Raw genomic sequence first — 15427 nt, 5'->3', positions numbered from 1 at the left:
ATGATGTGGTGGCCATTACAGAGACTTGGCTGTCGCAAGGGCAGGAATGGCTGCTGGATATTCCGGGGTTTAGACGTTTCAAAAGGGACAGGGACGGAGGTAAAAGAGGTGGGGGAGTGGCTTTGCTGATCAGGGACAGTGTCAGCTGTGGAAAGGCAGGATGTCCCGGAGGGATCGTCCACTGAGTCAGTGTGGGTGGAAGTCAGAAACAGGAAGGGAGTGATCCCTCTATTGGGAGTATTCTACAGAGCCCCCCAATAGCAGCAGAGACACTGAGGAGCAGATCAGGAGGCAAATTTTGGAGAGGTGCAAAAATAGAAGGGTTGTTGTCATGGATGATTTCAACTTCCTTAATATTGATTGGCACCTCCTTAGTTGTAAAGGGGATAGCTGGGGCAGAATTTGTTCAGTGTGTACAGGAATGATTCCTGACACAGTATGTGGACAGGCTGACTAGAGGAGAGGCTGTTCTGGACCTGGTGCTAGGCAATGAGCCTGATCAGGTTTCGGATCTCTCTGTGGGAGAGCATTTTGGAGATAATGACCATAACGCCTTGACCTTTACTGTAGCCTTGGAGAGGGATAGGAGCAGACGATATGGGAAAGTATTTAACCGGGGGAAGGGGAATTATGATGCTATTAGGCAGGAACTTGGGACCATAAATTGAGAACAGATGTTCTTGGGGAAGTGCACAGCAGAAATGTGGAGGCTGTTTAAGGCAGACTTGCATGGGGTTCTAGATAGGTTTGTCCCATTGAGGCAGGGTAAGGATGGGAGAGTGAAGGAACCGTGGTTGACAAGAGATATAGAATATCTTGTTAAGAGGAAGAAAGAAACCTGAGGTTTAGAAAGCATGGATCAGACAGGCTCTGGAGAGTTACAAGGTAGCCAGGAGGGAGCTTAAGAATGGACTTAGGATAGCTAGAAGGGGGCATGAGAAGTCCTTGGCAAGTAGGATCAAGGAAATCCCCAAGGCGTTCTACACGTATGTGAAGAATAGGAGGATGACTAGAGTGAGGGTAGGACCCATCAGGGATAAAAGAGGAAACGTGCCTGGAGTTGGAAGAGGTAGGGGAGGTCGTTAATGAATACTTTGCTTCAGTAGTCACCAGAGAGAGAGAGACCTTGCCGTTTGTGGGATGGCGTACAACAGGCTGATATTCAAGGGCATGTTGACGTGAGGAAAGAGGGTGTGCTGGAACTTTTGAAAAACATTAGCATAGATAAGTCACCGGGGCCGGACGGGATATATCCAAGGTTATTACGGGAAGCGAGGGAAGAGATTGCTGCGCCTTTGGTGACGACCTTTGTGTCCTCACTGGCCACAGGAGTAGTGCCAGATGATTGGAGTGTGGCAAATGTTGTTCCTTTGTTTAAGAAAGGAAGTAGGGATAACCCTGAGAATTACAAGCTAGTGAGTCTTATTTCAGTGGTGGGCAAATTACTGGATTTATGGGCGTTTGGAGAAGCATACGCTGATTAAGGACAGTCAGCATGGCTTTGTGAGGGGCAGGTCGTGCCTCACGAGTCTGACTGAATTCTTTGAGGATGTGACAAAGCACATTGATGAAGGTAGAGCAGTGGATGTAGTGTACATGGATTTTAGTAAGGTATTTGATAAGGTTCTTCATGGAAGGCTTATTCAGAAAGTCAGGAGGCATGGGATCCAGGGAAACTTGGCTGTGTGGATTCAGAGTTGGCTCGCCCAAAGAAGACAGAGGGTGGTGGTAGGTGGAGTGTATTCTACCTGGAGGTCGGTGACCAGTGGTGTTCTGCAGGGATCTGTTCTGGGACCCCTGCTCTTTGTGATTTTTATAAATGTCTTGGATGAGGATGTGGAAGGGTGGGTTATTAAGTTTGCTGATGATACAAAGGTTGGTGGTGTAGTGGACAGTGTAGACGGTTGCTGTAGATTACAACAGGATATTGATAGAATGCAGAGCTGGGCTGAGAAGTGGCAGATGGAGTTCAACCAAGAAAAATGTGAAATGATACACTTCGGGAGACCGAATTTGAAGGCAGAATACAAGGTTAATGGCAGGACTCTTAGCAGTGTGGATGAACAGATGGATCTTGGGGTCCACGTCCAGAGATCCCTCAAGGTTGCCACGCAGGTTGATAGGGTTGTTCAGAAGGCATATGGGTTGTGGCCTTCATTAGTTGGAGTATTGAGTTCAACAGCCATGAGGTGATGTTGCAGCTCGATGGAACTCTGGTTAGGCCACACTTGGAGTATTGTGTTCAGTTCTGGGCACCTCATTATAGGAAGGAGTGGAAGCTATAGAGAGGGTGCAGAGGAGATTTACTAGGATGTTCCCCAGATTGGAGAGCGTATCTTATGAGGATAGGTTGAGTGAGCTCGGGCTTTACTCTTTGGAGAGAAGGAGGATGAGAGGTGACTTGATAAAGGTGTACATGATGATAAGAGGCATAGATTGAGTGGACAGTCAGAGACATTTTTCCAGGGCAACAATGGCTAACACGAGGGGACATAATTTCAAGGTGATTGGAGGAAGATATAAGGGGGAACGTCAGGGGTAAGTTTTTCGAACAGAGAGTGGTGGGTGTGTGGAACGCACTGCCAGCAGAGGTTGTGGGGGCAGATACATTAGGGACATTTAAGAGACTCTTAGCCACATGAATGATAGAGAAATGGAGGGCTATGTGGGAGGGAAGGTTATATAGATCTTAGAGCAGGATGAAATGTCAGCACAACATTGTGGGCCGAAGGGCCTGTACCGTGCTGTTACGTTCTACGTTCACATCATATGTCAGTGATAATAAACCTGATTCCAGCCCACGTGAAGATAATGTTGTTATGCTGCACTAGTGGTAGAGGATAATTTGGAATCTAATAATTTGAGCCCATAAATTTGAATTTATTTATTCATTTGTGGGATATAGATGTTGTTCACCATTTATTGTTCATCTTTAATTACTTAAGGACGATTAAGAATCACCATGTTGGTGGTTCTGAGGTCACACACAGACCAGGTTGGATTTAGCTGGCAGGTTTCCTTCCTTGATCGATGTTAGTGAACAAATGGGTTTTGGGGACGGTTAGGGATAGACAGCAAATACTGTCATAGCAGGTGAGGTCCAAGCCCTGTCAATTAATGGGAAGGCAAATTTAATTAAAACCAAAAAAAGCTGCAGTTGCTGAAAATCTGAAATAAAGACAGAAAATGCTGGAAAAACTCAGCAGGTCAGGCAGCATCTGTGGAAGGAGAAACAGTAAACGCATCAGAATCAGGCTTATTATCACTGACTTAGATGGCGTGAAATCTGTTGTTTTGCAGCAGCAGTAAAGGGCAAACATTAAATTACAAAAATAAACAGTGCAAAAAAAAAGGAATAACAAGGTAGTGTTCATGGGTTCACGGACTGTTCAGAAATCTGATGGCGGAGGGGAAGAAGCTGTTCCTGAATCGTTGAGTGTGGGTCTTCAGGCTGCAGGCACGGTAGTGTAGCGGTTAGCGTAATGCTATTACAGCGCCAGCGACTCAGGTTCAATTCCGGCCGCTGTCTGTAAGGAGTTTGTACATTCTCCCCGTGTCTGCGTGGGTTTCCTCCGGGTGCTCCAATTCCCTCCCACATTCCAAAGACGTACAGGTTAGGAAGTTGTGGGCATGCTGTGTTGGCGCCGGAAGTGTGGCGACACTTACGGGCTGCCCCTAGCGCATTCTATTGCAAAAGATGCATTTCACTGTGAGTATCAATGTACATGTGACTAATAAAGATATCTTATCCTGTCCCTCCTCCCCGATGGTAGTAACGAGAAGAGGGCATGTCCTGGGTGGTGAGGATCCTTAGTGATGGATGCCACCTTCTTGAAGACAGAAATTCTGGTGAAGCACCTTCGACCTGAAGCCTCAACTGTTTCTTTTTCCGTGGATGCTGCCTGACCTGCTGGTTTTGTTGTTAGCATTTTCTGTTTTTATTACAAATTTAGTTAGCTCTTCAGGTGGTTTTCTGTACCTACCCTTGACATTTGGGTAACTATCCCATTCAGTCCAAAGGCCATGCCGCTGAGCAGTTCTTGTGCTGGTTAGGGTGACCACCTCTTCAAAATATGGTCTGGCCGGTATCGTGGATGGGGTTTGTATTGGTCCCAGCCAGGTGGCAATCTTCCAGTGAGTGACTGTCCTTGCACTCGAGGCAGAAGGGAACTGGTACAAACAAGGGAGTGAGCTCGGGCTCAGGTTAGGTAAATGATGGATCCTGTGGTCTCCTTTCTCACAGCTGATACCTCTACTGTCACTGCTGGATCCCTGCTCCCCATATCCCCTGCCAATCAGCACTGGAACGGGACTGGGTCTCTGTTGGCTGATCAAACACGTGGGCATCCTGGAACCTGACTGAGAGGCCTCAGTGATATTGCCAATCTTCCCTGATTGTCTGGAATCAAACAATATCTCTTGGAGATGAATGAAAGAAAGTTAGTCGGTAGATCTACCTGTTGGCATTTGGAAAATCATGGACTTTCAGAATACAACCCAACGATGCCCACAGAGGTTGAAACGTCTAGGTAAACTCCAGGGGTTCAGATCTTCCCCTTCAACACCCTCTAGTGCAGAAGCACAGTTGTGCTGATGAGATAATCTCTCTCCTCCTGTGGATCAGGGTGTGAGGTAAAGGTGGAACAGTTGCTAAAGGGAAAATTGAAAGGGACAGTAGCCCCTCACCCTCACCCTCACCCCCACCCCCATGAGGCTCACTTGATCTGTGTTTGAATGTTATAGCCAGCCTTATTTAAAGTGTGAAAACATGACAATTCACATTACAGTCCAAGGACTGAACATTCGAACGACTGTCCTCCAGTATTATTTCTTGGGTTTCTAGAGTTGCTCTCTCTCCAGCCCTGTTATTTTTAACATGTGTCACAATTTATTCTGCACTTTCTGCTGTCACTGCTAATAAATGTTTGGGCAAGTGGTGCAGATGCATAGGATGTAAACTCATACGTGTGTTCTCAAGTGCAATATCACACAGGAGTGAAGCTCCAGAGAGAGACAGAGGGAGACTCGTGCTACTCCTGGGGAAGGTGTTGTCAGCTCTTTAATCCTTTTACAGATATCAGGTGCTCACTAAAGGTGATGAATCCAGACCCAGGTGCCTGCCTGCGTTACCTGGCCAAGGGAAAGGTGAAGGTCCCTGACTGAACCAAAGATAGGTGGCTCTCCCTCTCCCCCAACTCCATAATGCAGCTGAATCTTTCCAGGTGGGTGAAATTGGTGAAAGCTCACAAAACAGGGCAGGAAGGTTATTGCAGCCAACAGAATCAAAGGGATCGGTTGTTATGTGCAGACTAAATCTCTCATGAGAACATCATGGAATAAAATTCTGTCAGTATCATTCCATCAAATGCTCCCAGGGCAGGAACAGTGAGCGTACATAAAGAGTAAAGTTCCTTCTACTTGCTGCAGGAGGGAGAGCTTCTAATTACAATGATTAAAAGACGTTTGGACAGGTTCAGTCTCTTGTGTCAAGATTTGGAGGGATAGAGGCCAAACACAGGCAAATGGGACTAGAAGGGCATGTTCTGTGCTGTATGACCCTCACTGACTCAATGTTCCTTCAGTAGTTTATTACCCACAAATACTAGTCTGCTGTTCTCTTTAACACACTCTCCCCTTTCGCCTTTGAACATTGCTCCCATGTCCATAACCCCCAATGATTTTGAACACGACACACCCCGATGATCGTTTGTGTCTGCCGTTAACTTGCAGGTTGCTGAAATTTGCACAGAACTTTTTTTTTAAATTATACCCTGACAATTTGATTTTTGCAACATTCCCCCCTTTAATCGTACCATCTTTATCTTGTCTGTTTGCTGTAAGACCTTCTACATCATCCTGTTTACTCTGTCTGCGCTAAATGATGTGTTTATTCTGTTTTGATATGGGATATGGGCCAAACATAAGCAAATGGGACCAGCAGAGGTAAGCACCTTGGTCAGCATGGACAAGTTGGGCTGAAGGGCCTGTTTCTGTGCTGTTTAACACTGACTCTGTGTCTGCAATACGGCTTCTGTTTGAGAGATTCAGTCCATTGTATTCCCGTTTCCATAGGTGATGGGAAAAGATCCGAGTTTATCAGCATTGTGAGTGGGTTTCAATGATCTGACCTTAACGTCTCCCAAGGCGATAGGGGATGAACCCAGAGTGGGTAGAATGGAGTTTGCTGTCCTCTCTGAATTTGTCAGTCTTGTGGACAGTCAGAGCACAGAGGTTCAGGGAGGAAGGCAGATGGTTAGACTTAAACCAACACGTGTCACTGTCTGGTCTGATATTTTATTTCCGTGGGTCACTCTAAACTACATCCTGTTTTTGTTTCTGCGAGAATAGCTCCTGCAGCATTTGCCTCAGCTCACAGTCTGCTTCAAGGTTCATGTGGAAGTCCTTCAGTTCTGGAATACGAAGCCTGATCAACTTTTACCCTTGCTGTACAACAACCTGACCCCTTTAACATTGGGTTATTTTGAGTTAAATGTTATTTTGCTGTAAACATGACGACAGGCTGGGGGTCCAGGGAAGAATTTAAGAGCACAGGAAATACAAATAGATATTCAACCCCTCGTGCCTGCTCCAACATTCAATGAGATCACGGCTGATCCTTCACCTCGGCACCCCTCTCCTGCACTAACCCTATGTCCTTTCAATCCCTGAGTATTCAAAAATCTATCAGCCTTTGTCTTGCATATACTCAGTGACTCCATACATAGTATCATTTAAGAAGCACTTGGATAGGTACATGGAGGGGCGGGGCTTGGAGGGATATGGGCCGAACACAGGAAATTGGGAGAAGCTAGGTGGACAATGTGGTCGGCATAGACTGGTTGGGCCGAAGGGCCTGTATCTGAGCTGCATTGACCATAAGACATAGAAGCAGAATTAGGCCATTCGGCCCATCAAGTCTGTTCTGCCATTCGATCATGGCTGATTTAATTTTCCCTCTCAAACCCATTCTCCTGCCATCTCTCCGTAACATTTGACACCCTTACTAATCAAGAACCTATCAACCTCCACTTTAAATATACCCAATGACTTGGCCTCCACAGCCGTCTGTGGCAATGAATTCTACAGATTGGCCACCCTCTGGCTAAAGAAATTCCTCCTCATCTCTGTTCTAAAGGGACATCTTTCTATTCTGAGGCTGTGCCCTCTGGTCCTAGACTGTCCCACTACTGGAAACATCCTCTCCATGTCCACTCTATCCAGGTCTTTCAATATCCAGTAGGTTTCAGTGAGATCCCCCCTCATCTTTCTAAGCTCCAGTGAGTACAGGCCCAGAACCATTAAACCGCCTCATACATTAACCCTTTCATTCCCAGGATCATTCTTTTAAACCTCTTCTGGACCCTCTCCAATGCCAGCACATCCTTCCTTAGATATGGGGCCCAAAACTGCTCACAATATTCCAAATGTGGTCTGATCAATGCCTTATAAAGCCTCAGCATTACATCCTTGCTTTTATATTCAATTGCTTTTATAGTCCTCTTGAAATGAATGCGAACATTGCATTTGCCTTCCTTACCACCGACTCAACCTGCAAGTTAACCTTTAGGGAATCCTGCACCAGGACTCCCAGGTCCCTTTGTACCTCCGATTTCTGAATTCGCTCCTGGTTTAGAAAATAGTCTGCGCCTTTATTCCTCCTACCAAAGTGCATGACCATACACTTCTCTACACTGTACTCCATCTGCCACTTCTTTGCCCATTCTCCCAACCTGTCCAAGTCCTTCTGCAGACTCCCTGCTTCCTCAACACTACCTGCCCCTCCACCTATCTTTGTATCATCCACAAACTTGGCCACAAAGCCATTAATTCTGTCATCCACATCATTAACATATAATGTGAAAAGTAGCGGACCCAACACCGACCCCTGCGGACATCACTAGTCACCGGCAGCCAACCAGAAAAGGCCCCCTTTATTCCCACTCTTTGCCTTCTGCCAGTCAGCCAATCTTCTATCCATGCTGGTACCATTCCTGTAATACCATGGGCTCCTATCTTCTATAGCAGCCTCATGTGCGGCACCTTGCCAAAGGCCTTCTGAAAATCCAAGTAAACAACATCCACCGACTCTCCTTTGTCTATCCTGCCTGTTACTTCCTCAAAGAATTCTAACAAATTTGTCAGGCAAGATCTCCCCTGAAGAAAACCATGTTGACTTTGGCCTATTTTATCATGAGCTTCCAAGTACCCCGAAACCTCATCCTTAATAATGGACTCGTTTAACATCTTACCAACCACTGAAGTCGGGCTAGCTCGCCTATCATTTCCTGTCTTTTGCTTCCCTCCCTTCCTAAAGAGTGGAGTGACATTTGGGATTTTCCAGTCCTCCGGAACCATTCCTGAATCTAGTGATTCTTGACAGATCTCGACTAATGCCTCCACAATCTCTTCAGCTACCTCTTTCAGAACATTGCTCTATGACTCTGTAGATTACAACATTGGTCCTTAAAGGGACCTACTCTCTCCCTGGCAATCTCATTACTCTTAATATAGTTACAGAATTTTTTATAGATTCTCTTTTACCTTATCTGCTGAAGATATCTCATCGCCTCTTTTTGCCCTCTAACCTCCTTCTTAAGTGTAGTCCTACATCCCTTATACTCTTCAAGGGATTAGTTTGATTCTAGCTGCCCATACCTGACATATGCCTCCTTTTCCCTGAACCAGAACCTCAATATCTCACGTTAACCAAGGCTCCCTAATCTTGCCAGCCTTACCCCTTCACTCTAACATGTCCCTGAACTCTCCCCATCTCACTTTTAAAAGCCTCTCATTTGCCAGACGTCCCTTTACCTGCAAACAGTCTCGTCCAATCAACATTTGAGAATTCCTGTTTGATCCCATTGAAATTCACCTTCCCCCAATTTAGGGATTTAACTTGAGGATCTGTCTCATCTTTTTCTTGAAAGGACTGAAATTATGGTTGCTGATCCCAAAGTGCTCCCCCACCGACACGTCAACCACTTGCCCAGCCTCATTTCCTAAAAAGAGGTCAAGTTGCCCCCTCTCTACTAGGGCCGTCTGCATATTAGTTCAAAACTTTCCCAGACACACTTAAGAAATTCTGCCCCATTTAATCCTTTATCACCAAGGCAGCTCCAGTTAATATTAGGCAAGTTAAAATCACCTACTATTACAATCCTATTATCCCTACACCTATCTGCGATTTTCCTACATATATTCTCCTCTAATTCCCACTATTGGGTGGCCTTTAGTATATTCCCATCAAAGTGATCCCACTTTTATTTCGAACTTCTACCCATACGGCCTCACTGGACGTTCACCCCAGGATATTCTCTCTGTGTGATCTTCTCCCTAATCAATAGTGCAACTCCCCTTCCTCCTTTACCTCCACCTCTGTCACACTGGAAGTATCAGTACCCCAGAACACTGAGCTGCCAAACCTGCCCATCCCTCAGCTATGTTTCCGTAATAGCTGTAACATAAGATCCCATGTGCCGATCCATATTCTGAGTTCATCTGCCTTACCTGTCAGCCTTATTGCATGAAAGTAAATTCAGTTTAGCCCATCAGACCTTCCTTGCTCCCCGTCCTGCCCCTGCTTGGCTTCCCTATTGGACTTGCTTGCATTAACCTCTATATTTGCTCCATCTTTCTCATCTGCTACAGTACTACTTTGGGGCCCACCCCTCTGCCAGACTAGCTTAAACCCACCTGACCTCAGTTGCTGACTGTGTGGAATCTGTACATTCTCCCTGTGGGTTTACACCCAGTGCTTCGGGTTCCTCCCACATTCCAAAAACGAGCAGGTTGATGTTAACTGTAAATTGCCTCCAGTGTGTAGATGAATTGTACAGATTGGGGCGGTTGATGGGAATGTGGGGAGAATAAAATTTGATGGGGTTGTGTAAATAGGTGCTTAATGCTCAGCACAGACCGGATGGGCAGAAGCGCCTGTGTCCCTGCTGTATGACTATGAAATCTCCAAAGAAGATCCAAACAGAGTTGGCAGACCTCAGCCCAAGGGTCAGCTTCCTGAAAAAGCCACCAGGTTTTGGATCTCCTGCAAGTAAATGAATAATCTGCTGGGATACAAAAATATCCCTGGAGAATAAAATGACATCTCTGCCTGATTGCCACTTTGTTTCCGAATAGTTTCATTTACTCGGCATGAAAGGACTGAAGGTGGAGGAACAGGTGATCTCTGGATGGTTGGAGGTTCTTATAATGAAACCTCCCTTGGAAAAAATTAGGAGTGGTACTGTTGATCCTTCGCTTAAATTTGAAGATATTTGGAGTCCATTTATTCAATATTTTCACATGATGTAGATCCCCTTTCAATAACTTTGCAATTTAGGGGAATGGAGTTGACGACATAATATTGCTCTGTTTCCACTGAGAAATTTCAGTCCAGTCTTTTTTTTTGAAATTTTTCTGTTTAGTTTGGTTTGATATATTGTTTATAATTTTTCTTATTGATTTGGGGATTTTTTTTCTCTTTCATTTTTATTTATATAATAAATCTTTTTCTTTCCTTTCTTTTATATTATATTCATTTACGAAGAGATTGTGGGATCTACAGATTTTTTTAATATTTTATTGTTCTTTATGATTATCTATGCCATGATTGTTCTCCTGATCTCTTTGTATTACATGTACAAACATTGATGTTACATATTAATCTGTATTAATTTGAAAACTAATAAAAAGATTGAAAAAGAAAGAAACCTCTCTGAAAATGTAAAATCAGATTGCTTGGAGCTATTCCTGGAGATATCATCACATGACCTCAACCTTCCACCATCCCATTTGGTACAATAGCCCTTTGCCCCTCGATATTTATACTTAGAAGCGATTACGTTTGAAGAAAATTAAATAAAAATATCTTTCTTCATGGCCCTGGGTTGCTCACAATAGCATTTAGGAAATTAATATTCAATTTTCTGCTGATTTCAGGAGAATTCTGGAGAGTTGGTGTTTGTGGTGTCATGTGTTAGCTGTGGCTTAGATGGTACATGCTTACCTCATGAAGATCTGGGAGGTTTAAATCCCAACTCTAAAGGTGCAAACAAAGTTTGCTTAAGAGGCAGCGCTGCACGGTTGGAGGCTTGGTCTTTTGCATGAGATGTTAAACGAAGGTCCCATCTGCCCTCCTAGGAGGCATAAAAGATCGCAAGGCTCTGCTTTGAAAAAGATCTGTGATTCCCAGTGACCTACCACTCTCTGTTAATAAATAACTGGCAGCAAAATATTTAGAAATAACTGGGATACATAATCTATAAAATCACTGGTATGCATAATATGCATCAAAGATCCCCACCATTCGGGCCATGCCACCTTGTCACAGCTCCCATCAGGCAGGAGGTACAGAATCCTGAAGTCCCACACCACCAGGTTCAGGAACAGCTACTTCCCTTCAACCATTCAGTCCTTGAACCAACCGGCACAGCCCTAATCACTACTTCAGTATAACGGCATCATGACCACTTTGCACTACAATGGACTTTTTTTTTGTTAAGATTGCGTGCTTGTAAAAATTGTGTACAATTTATTTTTTTTTCTTGTGAATGTTGTATCTCTGATGCTACGTGCCCGTGATGCTGCTGCAAGCAAGTTTTTCATTGCACCTGTTCACACATGTATGTGTGCATATGACAATAAACTTGACTTTGACTGGAGAATATATTTATAAATAACAAAATCTATTATTCTTAAACCACTGTAGTATATACCTTGTATCTATAAAACACTGGTTGGTTCTCAACTAGAAAATGCAAATATTTATTGGTGCACTTTTATATTAATAGTACATTAATTAAGCATAACGTAGGCATAATTAATGTACTAAGCGTATAAGTGTATGTTAGATTTATATGAAATAATGCATACTCTAAAAATATACATTAAACTAATAAACAAGTGTACAAAGAAATTAAATAGGTTATATTAAATATATGTTGAAAGACTTTGTTACAATATATATGTGCCTATTATATTGTAATAGTTATAATGCAATATCTGTATAGTACACACACACACACACACACACACACACACACACACATGCACACACGTTTATCTAATCATTTTATAATGCAATGTTGTACATCCATAAAATATCTTAAAATACCTTGTAGTATTTTATAATGTGATACAATACATGTATAAAATATTATCTTAAAATACGATATGAAAATATATCTATAAATTTTTGGTATTTATAACATAATATGATACACATGTATAAAATATTATCTTAATACCTTATGTATATGTACCTATATATTTATAGTGTTTAATAATTTAATATAATAGATGTAAAAATATTAGACCATAAGACATAGGAGCAGAATTAGGCCATTTGGCCCTTCAAGTCTGTTCCACCATTCGATCATGGCTGATTTATTTTTCCCTCTCAACCCCATTCTCCTGCCTTCTCTCCGTAACCTTTGACTCCCTTACTAATCAAGAACCTATCAACCTCCACTTTAAATATACCCAATGACTTGGCCTCCACAGCCGTCTGTGGCAATGAGTTCCATAGATTCTCCGCCCTCTGGCTAAAGAAATTCCTCCTCATCCTTCCATTCTGAGGCTGTGCCCTCTGGTCTTAGACTGTCCCACTACTGGAAACATCCTCTCCACCTCCACTCTATCCAGGCCTTTTAATATTTGGTAGGTTTCAATGAGATTCCCCACCCCCCATCCTTCTAAACTCCATTAAGTATAGTCCCAGAACCATCGAACACTCCTCTTACGTTAACCCTTTCATTCTCGGGATCACCCTTGTAAACCTCTTCTGGACCCTCTCCAATACCAGCACATCCTTCCTTAGATATGGGGCCCAAAACTGCCCACAATACTCCAAATGTGGTCTGACCAATGCCTTATAAAGCCCCAGATTTACATCCTTGCTTTTGTACTCTAGTCCTCTCAAAATGTATGCGAACATTGCATTTGCCTTCCTTACTACCAACTCAACCTGAAGTTAACCTTTAGGGAATCCTGCACCAGGACTCCCAGGTCCCTTCGTACCTCCAATTTCTGAATTTGCTCCCGGTTTAGAAAATAGTCTACGCCTTTATTCCTTCTACCAAAGTGCATGACCATACACTCCCCTGCACTGTACTCCATCTGCCGCTTCTTTGCCCATTCTCCTAACCTGTCCAAGTCCTTCTGCAGACTACCTGCTTCCTCAACACTACCTGCCCCTCCACCTATCTTTGTATCATCCCCAAAATTGGCCACAAAGCCATTAATTCCATCATCCAGATCATTAACGTATAACGTGAAAAGTAGCGGACCCAACACCGACCCCTGCGGACATCACTAGTCACCGGCAGACAACCAGAAAAGGCCCCCTTTATTCCCACTCTTTGCCTTCTGCCAGTCAGCCAATCTTCTATCCATGCTAGTACCTTTCCTGTAATACCATGGGCTCCTATCTTCTATAGCAGCCTCATGTGCGGCACCTTGTCAAAAGCCTTCTGAAAATCCAAGTAAACAACATCCACTGACTCTCTTTTGTCTATCCTGCCTGTTATTTCCTCAAAGAATTCCAACAGATCTGTCGGACAAGATCTCCCCTTAAGGAAACCATGTTGACTTTGGCCTCTTTTGTCATAAGCTTTCAAGTACTCCGAAACCTCATCCTTAATAATGGACGCTAACATCTTACCAACCACTGAAGTCGGGCTAGCTCGCCTATCATTTCCTGTCTTTTGTCTCCCTCCCTTCTTAAAGAGTGGAGTGACATTTGCGATTTTCCAGTCCTCCGGAACCATTCCTGAATCCAGTGATTCTTGAAAGATCATTACTAGTGCCTCCACAATCTCTTCATCTAGCTCGTTCAGAACCAGTTCCTCTCTCATGCCTCTGTTGTAACTCTTACTCAACTGTAATACCGATATATTCGATTTTAGCATCTCCCTCAAACTGCAGGGTGAATTCTATCATATTATGATCACTGACTCTGAAGGGTTCCTTTATGTTAAGCTCTCTATTCAAATCTGGTTCATTGCACAACACCAAATCCAGAATTGCCTTTTCCCTAGTGGGTTCAACCACAAGCTGTTCTAAAAAGCCATCTTGTAGGCATTCTACAAATTCCTTCTCTTGGAATCCAGCGCCAACCTGATTTTCCCAATCTACCTGCATATTGAAATCCCCCATGACCACTGAAACATTGCCCTTGTTACACACCTTTTCTACCTCCTGTTGTAATTTGTACCCCACATCCTGGCTACTTTTCAGTGGCCTGTTTTAACTCCCATCAGGGTCTTTTTACCCTTGCAGTTTCTTAACTCTACCCATAAGGATTCTACACCTTCTGATCCCATGTCACTTATTGCTAAGGATTAGATTTCATTTTTTTACCAACAGAGCCACCCCACCCCTCTGCCCACCGGCCTGTCATTTCGATAGGATGTGTATCCTTAGATGTTTAGCTCCCAGCTGCGGTCTTCTTTTAACCATGACTCTGTGATGCCTACAGCATCATATCTGCCAATTTCTAACTGCGCTATGAGCTCATCTACCTTATTTCATACACTGTGTGCATTCAAATATAACACCTTCAGTCCTGTATTCACCACCCTTCTTCTCAACTTTGTCTCCATGTTGCCTGCTTAAATTCTTAACCCTTTCTCAACTTTGTCTTATTGTCATAAAACATATGTAATGTATCTATATATTTATAGTGTTTAATAGTGTAATACAGATGTATAAAATATTCTGAAATATTCCCAAAGAATTCTATACATACATCAAGAGCAGGAGGATAATGAGGGAGAGGGTAGGACCACTCAAGATTGAAGGAGGGAACGTGTGCTTGGAAGAGGAGGATGTGGGTGAGGTCGTTAATGAGTACTTTGTGTCAGTATTTATCAAGGAGAAGAACATGGAAGATAGGGAGATCAGTGCGGAGCATGCTAATATGTTGGGCACCGAGGTAAAGAAGGAGGCAGTGTTGGGTCTCTTAAGGTGGATAAGTCCCCAGGGCCTGATGGCATATACCCCAGGTTATTGAGAGAGGCAAGAGATGAAATTGCTGGGGCCTTGACCAAGATCTTCATGTCCTCTCTAGCCATAGGCGAGGTCCCGCAGGACTGGCGGATAGCTAATGTTGTCCCATTATTCAAGAAGGGAAACAGGGATAATCCTGGAAACTATAGACTGGTGAGTCTCATGTCAGTGGTAGGGAAGTTACTGGAGAGGATTCTTCGGGATAGGATTTATGAGCATTTGGTAAACGATGGCCTAATCAGGGACAGTCAGCATGGCTTTGTGCGGGGCAAGTCATGTCTTACTAACTTGATTGAGTTTTTTGAGGAGGTGACGAGGTGATTGATGAAGGTAAAGCTGTGGATGTTGTCTACATGGATTTTAGTCAGGCGTTTGACAAGGTTCCCCATGGGAGGCTCATCAAGAAGTTTAAGGTGCATGGATC

At 43.7% G+C, this 15427-nt stretch overlaps 1 protein-coding gene across 1 annotated transcript in view; it reads right to left on the bottom strand.

Annotated features, from left to right (window-relative positions):
* LOC127585534 (MOB kinase activator 2-like) overlaps positions 1–15427 on the bottom strand; it is a 507209-nt gene that overhangs the window by 155142 nt on the left and 336640 nt on the right. The window lies entirely within an intron of this gene.

This window comes from Pristis pectinata, chromosome 33 (assembly GCF_009764475.1).
Source record: "Pristis pectinata isolate sPriPec2 chromosome 33, sPriPec2.1.pri, whole genome shotgun sequence".
NCBI lineage: Eukaryota > Metazoa > Chordata > Chondrichthyes > Rhinopristiformes > Pristidae > Pristis > Pristis pectinata.
Note: the sequence above shows the minus strand (reverse complement) of the source record. Positions and strands in the feature narration are given on the sequence as shown.